Raw genomic sequence first — 10,237 nt, forward strand, 5'->3', positions numbered from 1 at the left:
CTCTAACTTCTGATAGTGCTACAGTAAGACCTTTATTTTTATCCCATCAATGTCTACTTTGTATATCCAATAATAACTGTTTAAAGATTTCTACCCTAATGGATAGGTCTCTTGACTCTTCCCATTGTCTTTCCTCCACTGTCTTGCAAATCTTAGCTATCTGTGGCTTCAGCTTAACTATTCCCTTTGATGGCAGCCCTGAGATAGCTCAGAACAGCCTGAATCCAAGCTTGGCTCAGCCTCAAGATCCTTTCCAACACTCTACATTTCATTTTGGTTATTACAGATAACGACAACCAAAGGATTGATATTAGCTAGTTTCTTGTTACTTTATGTTTCCTTATGCATCCAGTGAGCCAAATCCTCAGGAGCTGGATCTATCATTTCTAAATTCCTTTGATAATTTTTACCTCCAATAACTAATTGCAGCACAGCTCCAGCTCTGTACCATAGGTGACCTTATAGCCACCCAAAAATTAAAGGTTCAACATCCCCCACCCTTTCATTCTTCTTTTTCTTGAACCATATGTTCCAGTGAGTCAGGGTTAGGTTAGTGAATCACACTTCTGACAGCCACTGTGAAGCATTTAGGACAACTGTGAAGTTAGAGGGAACATTCTCTAAGACCATCCTTACTTCTCACACCAACTACAAGGTCAATGATCTCCAAGATCACCTGATCACCCTCAAGTTTGACAATTCACTGGAAGAACTCACAGAACTTATTGAAAGATGTTATACTTACAGCTACAGTTTTGTTGTTGTTGTTGTTGTTGTTGTTTTTACAGGGAAAGGATACAAATTAAAATTAGCCAAGAAAGCATAAGGCAGAGTCCAGAGGAATATCAAACACAGAATTTCTGTTTTCTTCCTATGGAGTCAAGAGACATTAGCTGCATCAATGTGTCACAATGTTCATGGAATAATGCCAACCAGGGAAGTTCACCTGAGCCTCAATGTTCAGAGTTTTTACTGTGTTTTGGGTATATGGATGTCCTAGCCTATACATCTAAACTCCATCGGCCCCCCTCTCCACACACAGTCTCCCCTGAATCCTAGAGGTACAAACTGCAGGAATGGCCTGCCCTTAGAGAGAGAAATATTCATGCACTAGAAGTGGGCTTAGAGGGATGAAAGCATTGAGTGGATATGACCTCTTGGTTCTACAGATGTCTCCCAGGGGAAGGCGCATAGCCAAAAAAGGAAAAGGCATGCCTTCAGTTGGAATAGATTCTAGTATTTAGCTAATCTTATTAGACTTTATCAAATCTTTAACTAGATGGCCTTAGTGTATCACCATAACTGTATTATTACCCCTGATTTCAGTTTACCAAGCACCAGATAATCCAAAAGGTCTATGAAAACACGTTGTATCTACAAGCCCAGGTGAAGAATCTCAGCCACAGAAAGAGGCTTTGACCTTCCTTCTTTGCTAGGTTCTTAAGAGGCCTTGGAACAGGAGGCTAAAGGATTGAGAGGACTCTCAAAGGCTTGACTGCTGCAGTGGATCACACGTAAGACACTATTTGTGTGTGCCTGGAGCTCCTGCTGTGTGGGCCACTCAGAAAGTCTGTTAGAATCCCACATTTTCCATGCTCTGCTTCAGGAAATGACCAGAATCGTAGACAATCTTACAAAAGACACCAACATCATGACCAGCGAACTATAGGAAGTCCAGCGAAAGGTCCTCAACAATTCTCTGGCATTGGACCTGATCCTGGCTTCCCAAGGGGACACTTATGCAGTGGCCAGAAATAACAACTGTGCATGTGTTTCTATAAATGTCTACACCAACCATCAAAAATATTCACTGCAAATTGGAAATTTATCAAATTGCCACTGTCATCCTCACTTTGCCATTTAAGTAAACTTCAAGCCCAACATCTCCAAGCCTTCTCAACTAGTTCCCTTCAAACTTAAAATTGTGCTTTGATTTCCTCATTTAACCTCTAGTGATAATTCCTTTTATTACATTCCTAAATATACCTTTTGTGAAATCCTGGATCTCTAAGACCCTCTAACACCTGTCAGTCTAGCAACATACTCTGCAAGTGATAACCTGTAGCCCTTCAGTGCCAAAAAAATGTGGAAGCCAGTCCACCACAGATAACTGAAGCAAAGTCAACCTCATCAGGACAATTATTCCATCTCTAACAGCATTTAACAACAGACTTGGTCTGTATGAAATAACAGGGGAGATGGCCAAGTGTTCACAATTGCCCCATTCCTACCCTCTACTTTGTTTCACCTAACTTTAGTCAGGCTTTTCCCCACCTACAACCCATGAATTTTGGCGTGCCCCCAAGTTCAAACAAGCACACAGGTGAATATGCCCGATGCTCTGCGGATTCCCAAGCCCCTCAGCAGCACTGTCCCCTTTAACAGTTCAGTCTGAGGATCCACTGACTACAGAGAAAAATATTCCTGTTGCACAACCTGATTTGGGGTCTGTTTCCCCCACCCTCCTTCCCTCCTCACCCACAGAATTGCTGGTCCTGCTACTGCCTTACTAAAAAGAAAAGGCTATTCTGTGTGAATTTGGATGCTTGCAGATGTCTGAGATTAAAGCAGTCTTCCTATTGCAATAGTCTTTTTGGTTAAAGTTGCTCCACATCGAAGTCTGGATATTTCTTTATTTGATGATAGATTCCCACAGATAATTATGTTAGATAATTTTTCTAATATGAGCATCATCTAGACAGGATAATATAAATGCCAATCTGGCTTCCTGTCTGCCAGGCGGCAGGTGACAGTATCGGGGCTGCAATTACCCACCGCAATGGGCGAGGCAGGAGCGGGCATGGTGCAGGGGTGTGGGCAGGCATCCGAACAAGGACGTGGTCTCTGTCAGAACCGCCATATTGCCCACCCCAACCTCCCCACCCCCTTTCCTGCTGCAAATTCACAATGGAGCCTGTGCCCTCACCAAGGCCAGCTCCATTCACTGCCCCAGTCATGCTCCCAGGCTCCTGCCTGCCCTTCCCCACCCATCCCCTGCTGCGCTCAGTGGCCAGAGGCCAGTATGGATGCCAGTGGCATAAAACTGCACTGCTTAGAGGGCTGGGTGGGCTTTGAGCCAGGAGACACCGATTCTTAAGGCAACAGCAGGGTGGGATCCAACTGGTCCTACGTCCTGCCAGGACCCATCCATCAGCTGAGATGCTGCAACATCAGCCCTGCCTGGGGGTGACAGCTGCCCCAGTATCCTCGGCTTGCCCAGGAGATCTGCTGTGCCCACCCTCCTCCTTCCGTGCCCCTCCCAGCTTTTCAATCTATCGCCATAATATGCCTGATGCTCTGCGGATTCCCAAGCCCCTCAGCAGCAGTTGCTGGAGGGATAGAGCACACAGCTCTCTGGTCTGCCTAGGATTCCTTAACTGTCTGACCACAATGGCCGCTGTTCTAAGGACATGAGAGAAAGAAAAGGGCCATCCTTACTGATATTTAGGATGCCAGGCCATCACGTGAAATTTTTTTTAGATTTCCAGTTTTGGGAGGTCATCAGTGATGAGCATGGGATCGACCCCACTGGCAGTTACCATGGAGACAGTGACTTGCAGCTGGAGAGAATCAACGTGTACTACAATGAAGCTGCTGGTGATTATTTGAATTTTTTTTTTTTTTTTTTTGCTTTCCAATCATACTGTGGCAGATGTGATGTACTAGGAACATACAAGGACAAATAAATGCTTCTTACATTCATTTTAAAATTCAACTGCTCAAAAATACATTTTATAGTTCCTTAAGCCTCTTGCATGTGTGCCATGACTAAGCATGCTCATTATCCCCTTTTGAAAACAGAAAAGCTCCCCTATTCTCTTACTTTGTCTCACAGACTGGAATTTCCGCTAATGAAGTCTGCTGTGAAAGGCGCGTAGCACACTACCGTGTCTGATTTGTTTGCTAACTGCAGGTCTAAGTCCAGCTCTTATTCCCCGCAGGTAACAAATACGTACCACGAGCCATCCTGGTGGATCTGGAGCCCGGCACCATGGACTCGGTCAGGTCTGGACCATTTGGCCAGATCTTCAGGCCAGACAACTTTGTGTTCGGTACGTAGTCATGATTAGTGGGAACTGGCTCAGTGAGTCTTCTTCCTGAACACTGTGTAAATCACAGTTCTCAGTGCTGAATGCCAAGGCGGACACTGCATGTCCACAGATGGTCCAGAGTCCTGGCCTAATGTCACCATTTCCATAGGTAACGACTCTCTGGACAGCTCAAAAGGTAGCCCTTTGAGGCTGCTGTAGCCCTCCAAGACTGCCGTAGCACTCCCACTAGAGAGCAGCCTGTGAAGGGTAAAGAACAGGGTAATGAAAAAGCTTCAAACAGGAGTTAATAGGCTACTGGTAATTTCAGAGGACCAGTGACAACAGGTCACCACCTCAAGAAGCAAATGCCAAAGGCAAAGGTTATGACCAGCAGTGAGACAACTGCTTAGAGCCCATGTTCCCTTCTGATCATGTTGTGCCTTTGCCCTTGCCTGTTAATTGGACCTATGTTAAGTATATAAATACTGAATGCAGACCTGTGCAAAGTGGCCGTGAGCATGGTGCCCTTCTCCAGTACCAGGCCCTGATGGTGTCCAAGCTCACCTAGTAGAAGAAATGTCCTTCCCTGCAATCCAAAAGCTAACAGCAGAGGGACGGGAAGGGTGAGATGGTTCTTAGCAGCTCCACAAGGAACCAAGACAGTTTTATGTGATCACTAGTATGATGAGGCTGCCCAGTAGCTGCCAGGGTCAGCGCTGCATTCATTATAGCCCTCAGTCAAGAACAACCTGATTATGGGTGGAAAGGGGAAAGGGATTACAAAGTACAAATTGCCAGTTATAAAAATAGTCACGAGATGTAAAGTACAGCATAGGGAATATAGTCAATAATATTGTAATAACTATGTATGGTGTCAGGTGGGTAGTAAACCTATCGGGGTGACCAATTCACAAGTTATATAAATGTCTAATCACTATGTTATACACCTGAACTAATATAATATTGAACATCAACTGTAATTGAAAACAATTTTTTAAAAAGAAAGAAAAAGGAAAAAACAAAAAGAACAACCCGATGAGCTCTGATTTCAGTACCTCCTTAAATTATAAAGGACTCAAAATTCTATTTGATGGGGGGAGGTTGGGGCGGGGAGCGGGGGCAGGAAGGGACTAAAAATGTTTAGCTGATGCAGGTATCCAAAAAGTATGGAAAGGCAGACATCATCAGCTAAGAAGCCAAACTGGGACCAATGGCTAAATGGCATGTTTAACAGATGTGGAGAAACTTTTAATGTACTTCTTTGTAGCCAACATTGTTGGTACCTGCCCATGTTCCTTTGATATTCATTCTTCCCAGACTCCCTACTGCACATCCTACCTATAATGCCCCTTTTGAAGGAAAATTTCTTCAAGGATAGGCTGGAGGCTAAATATCCCATTTTCCTGACTTTCGGGGAGACGACTCCGAGTGATGGTCAACTCTTCTCTTACAGATCCACCAGCATGGAGCCCTGTGCCCACAGCAGTGATGCGCTCACAAATGTTGCCTGCTGGCTTCCTTTCCAGTCTCCCAGCTCAGTTCCCTACTATACTCCTGTCGCTTCCTGGAATCAATTCCCTAACAAACTTCCACTCCATGCTTGTCTCAAATCTGCTTCTGGGGACCAACTTAAGACACTTACCAAGGAGGAGATGGGATAGTAGTTTTTTATTGCTGTATAATAAGTTACCACAAACTCAGTGACTTAAAACATCACAGTCACCTAACAGTTTTCACAGTCAAGAGTCTGGAATGATGGGTTCTCTGCTCAGGGCTTCACAAGGTCAGTCATCCCAAGCTACTCCATCTGGAGCACAGGGCCCTCTTCCATGTTCCTCAAGCAGTTGGCAGACTCCAACTTCCCACAGTTGTAGGTCTGCGGTCCCTGTTTGCTTGCTGGCTGTTGACCAGAGGCTGTTCTCCACTCCTAGAGGCTGCCTGTCATTCCCTGCCACATGGCCCACTCCAAGAGTGTATATCTACTGCTTTCAAACTCTCATGTTCTCTTCTGCCACCAGCTGGAGCTTATGTGATTTGAGAAGGTCCACCTTGAAAATCTCTGTTTTAAGGTCAACTAATTTGGGAGCTTAATTACATCAGTGAAATCTCTTTACAGCAGTACCTACATTAGTGTTTGCTTGAACAACTGGGAAAAGGTGTGTGCACACCAGGACCAAGTGAATCTTGGGGCTGTCTTAGAATTCTGCCTACCACTAATAGGCAGTTTGGAGAGCAGAAAGAAGGAAGTCTTTGGAACATCTTGTTCCAACATCTGAATCTACTTACTAGTTGTATGGCCTTAGGCGAGCATTTTAATGTCTCTGAACCTTAGTTTCTTTTTCTAGAAAATGGTGATCATCACACTTATTTCAGCAGGTTATTGTGAGGATTAAATAAAATAACCTATGTAAACTACATGATGATGCAACTATTGATGCTGCAGAAAGCATTCTATTAAAAAAGGTGTTTAAGAATAGGCTATATGACCTCTAGTTAAGAACTCTGCAAGGGAGGACCAAGATAGATGAATTTGGGAATATTTTTTAATTTTAGAATATATGATTTTCAGGTATCTTTGACCACATAAGTCTATGGCAGTGTGTGAATACTTTTGGAAGAGCTAATATACTTAATCATCACAGTAAGGCCTTAATTGATTAGTATTAAATTATTGGTACAGATTTTCATAAGGGGGTGGAGCCTATGTACTCAAATTGTGGGAAGAGTAGCAAGAAGTGGGGAAAAGAATCAATAAAAAACTTAACCACCCTTACAGTTTCACTTAGGATTAATTGCAATTCCATAAGTTAAATTTGCAACTGAAGGTAGCTACAATGGAAATTTCTGTCTCTGGGCTCCCAAGAGCAATCTAAGATTTCCTGAGGCAGCCCTGCAAGGCAGAGGTCCATTTCTAACTTACATCTTACATATGCTTTCTGATTTCATTGTCCTGCTTTTTGATCACTTTCTTTTAGCCCAGATCTAATATTGGACAGCAGGTTCTGATCCTGGCATTAACCTCTGGTCAGATTTGACAGCACATTTGTTGACTCAGCTCCTGGTCTTGCTGGAGCTCTGTCCTCCCTTACTCTTCGTTCACCCAACCTATGCTCTCCCCACTATGGAAAGCCTCAACCTCTGCCCTATTTTTAGTTTCATTTCTCCAATGTCAGTATTGGCATTTCTCATTAATTACATTTTCCTCATCAGTTACAAAATGATCTAACCATAAAAGTCATTTGTGAATTAGCACAGTATGAAAGTATTCCATGAGTTAACAAAAATTTTACTTTGAAACACCAAGTACATAGACATTTCTGGTTGTATATTACTTCTCTATCCTATAATTCTGAAGGCCTACCTCTCTCCTCTTCCCCAGCAAACATATAGCAACAAACTTGTCCTTAGCCAGGGCGCCCCCTGCTGACCAGCGAAGGGAAATGACTGATCCAAGACCTCACCGCCTTGATTTTCTCCAAGGTAACTAACTTTCACAGCTCTGTTAAAACTCTCTCAAATAATGCCTTTTCAACATATTTGTCTCCGTATTCTTTAACTTTCTTCTAGTTATCAAAAAATTCTAATTATTTCTTTGTATCCAGAAAATGATACTAATCGAGAGTGATGGATGAAGCCAGTTTAATAGTATGGTAGGTCCAAGGTTCTCTTATTTTTGGAGGCACCCTCCACATCATATCAAAAATATTTACATTTCTATTTTGTAAAATTTTTATGTTAATTATAATTTATATGTTATGATCTAAAAGTTAAGTTTCATTTGACTAATTGATGTGATATGTCCTGTAGACATATAATAAAACATTTATTAATTTTACTACTGCAGTTTTCTTTTCAATCATGACGTTGTCTTCCCTTCTTCCCTGCAGTCTCATCTTAAACATCTTCTCAGGTCTTGACAACTAGTCAGTGCTGTTTAGAGTGCCTAATGGTAAAACTGGCCTTGCTGATAAGATTTAAAAAGTGGAGGTAATAAATATTCTTTTTACTTAAGAGAAACGAGAGAATATTGGCAACATGTTACACAAGCATCAGACTATGAGTGTTCAACAAAATTTGGTGTAATATAATAAATTTAACAAAATCATTCCACCACATTTGATATGATGCCTATTACTATTTTCGTACTACATGACAATAATGTATAAATAATAACTGATAATAAATAAATAGTAGTAATTTTTACAGACAAATCAAGTACTTCTGGGATTTAGTTGGAAAACAAAGGAGGAAACCATGAACAAGAAACAATTTGGGAGTTATTCTGGGGACGCTTGGCTATATAACTGAAGAGGCCCTGGGACACTGGATTTTTCCATAGCTAAAAATAAATAAAATAAAAAAATAAAAAATAAAAAATAAATAAATAAATAAATAAGGCACTTCATATTTTGAGTGCATTTTGCTTTGAGGTATTTTATGAGTTTGGTGGTGGTTGGTTGTTGCTCCTACTACAAAGACTCTTCTTGAGGAAGCTGTCTGTGCAGATCATGCTGGTGGTAGGAAGTTGGGAGGGGTAAAGGTTTCTGTATTACAGGCTAAAACATTGGCAGTTTGGAATGGGTAGAGATTAAGACATGGAATCTTTTCCAGGAGAGCAGAGCTGGGTGAAGGGTGGTGACAGAAGAGGGGAGGGCTGTAACAGCTGGGCCAGGCATCCTGGGTGGCAGCTCTCCTCACTCCCCCACTTCGCACCAACTTGCTATAAGCCTCTCCCAGCACACTTTCAGTAAAAGGTAGAATTATTTGGCTCTGCACAGCCTAACTGGCTTTCTCACCACGGAGAGGAAAATGTTGATGTCAACATTTCCATAATTGCTATTTGCCTTGAAAGTGAAACAGAACGAAACTTGAGCTCTGGAGCTTTGGAGAAAATGACCAGCACCTTTTCTGCGCCTGGCTTGGCCCCATGGAAGTCTGTATGGTTGGCCTCACCCAAGTTCTTTGGCAACTCAGATTTTGTAGTGAATAAAAGCCTGTATTCAGAAAATAGGTGGCGAGGGAGTCAGAATGTTGGAAAGTGATGGGAACAGGCTCTCTTGGATTCCAGGCCTCCTTTAGGAGCTGGCCAGGCATTGGGGGTGATCAGGCTCAGAATCGTTCTCAAGGCATGGGGACCTCCATTGACTTGTGGACCCTCAGGGTTTAGGTGAGAGAAAGAGCATTCAAATGATGCCTCAGCTCACAGCTCGAGTTGTGCTGCTTGTTTGTTTCCACAATAGCATCTTTCCTTGCTGTGGAAAAATATACGGACTCGGGGTCAGGATTAAGGTGCGTACATAATGTTATGGGCACAAAGGAGGGAGCATCACAGGAAAAGTGACATTAGAGTTGAGTCCCGATTTATGGAGAACTCCTGAAGGGTGAGGGAAGGAAGGGAGGAAAGAAGGGAGGGAGGAAGAAGGGAAAGAAGGAAAGAAAGAAAGAAATAGTAATACCAATCATAATAGCTAAAATTAATATAACATTTACTGTGGGCCCAGTGGTATTCTAAGTGCTTTCACATATTCATTCGATTTTTGTAACAACCCCAAGAGGTAGGTACTATTATTGTTTCCACTTTACAGATGAGGCAATTAAAGCACAGAGAGGTTAAGTAATTTACCCTAGGTCACACAGCTAACAAATAGAGTCAGAATTTACATCTACTCTGTCCAGGGCCTGTGTTCTTAACCACTCAGGTAATGTGGGGGTGGGCTGAATGGGAGTGAAATTCATTCCAGTCATGTCAACAGCCTTGGCCATGTGAAACAGAAAGATTTTGCTCAGAAAATTTAGTACGGCCCAGATACTTTAGATTATTCCTTCTTTCCTTCCTTCTTTCTCTTCTTCCTCCCTCCCTTACTCCTTTCCTTCCCTCACCCTCCAGGAGCTCTTCTCCATAAATCAGGGCTCAACTCTAATGTCATTTTTTCTGAGCAGTTCAGAGGTTACATATATTTGAGAGTTTGTGAGATTGTATGATTTAAATCATAGTATATGAAAATATAGTATTTTTCCATTCTTAATGTTAAAGGCAAAAATAATTGAACTTACATTAAAAAGGAACAAGAAAAAACACCTCAACAACCCATGAAAAGGAAAAAAAGGAAGACAACACATCGAACATAATAGTGAAAAAAAATTTATCTAGAGAAGAATGGAAAGACATGCTTGTGTTCTTGAGTATTTTCTAAATTTTCTATTTT

The sequence above is a fragment of the Pteropus vampyrus genome, unplaced genomic scaffold (genome assembly GCF_000151845.1).
Source record: "Pteropus vampyrus isolate Shadow unplaced genomic scaffold, Pvam_2.0 Scaffold129, whole genome shotgun sequence".
NCBI lineage: Eukaryota > Metazoa > Chordata > Mammalia > Chiroptera > Pteropodidae > Pteropus > Pteropus vampyrus.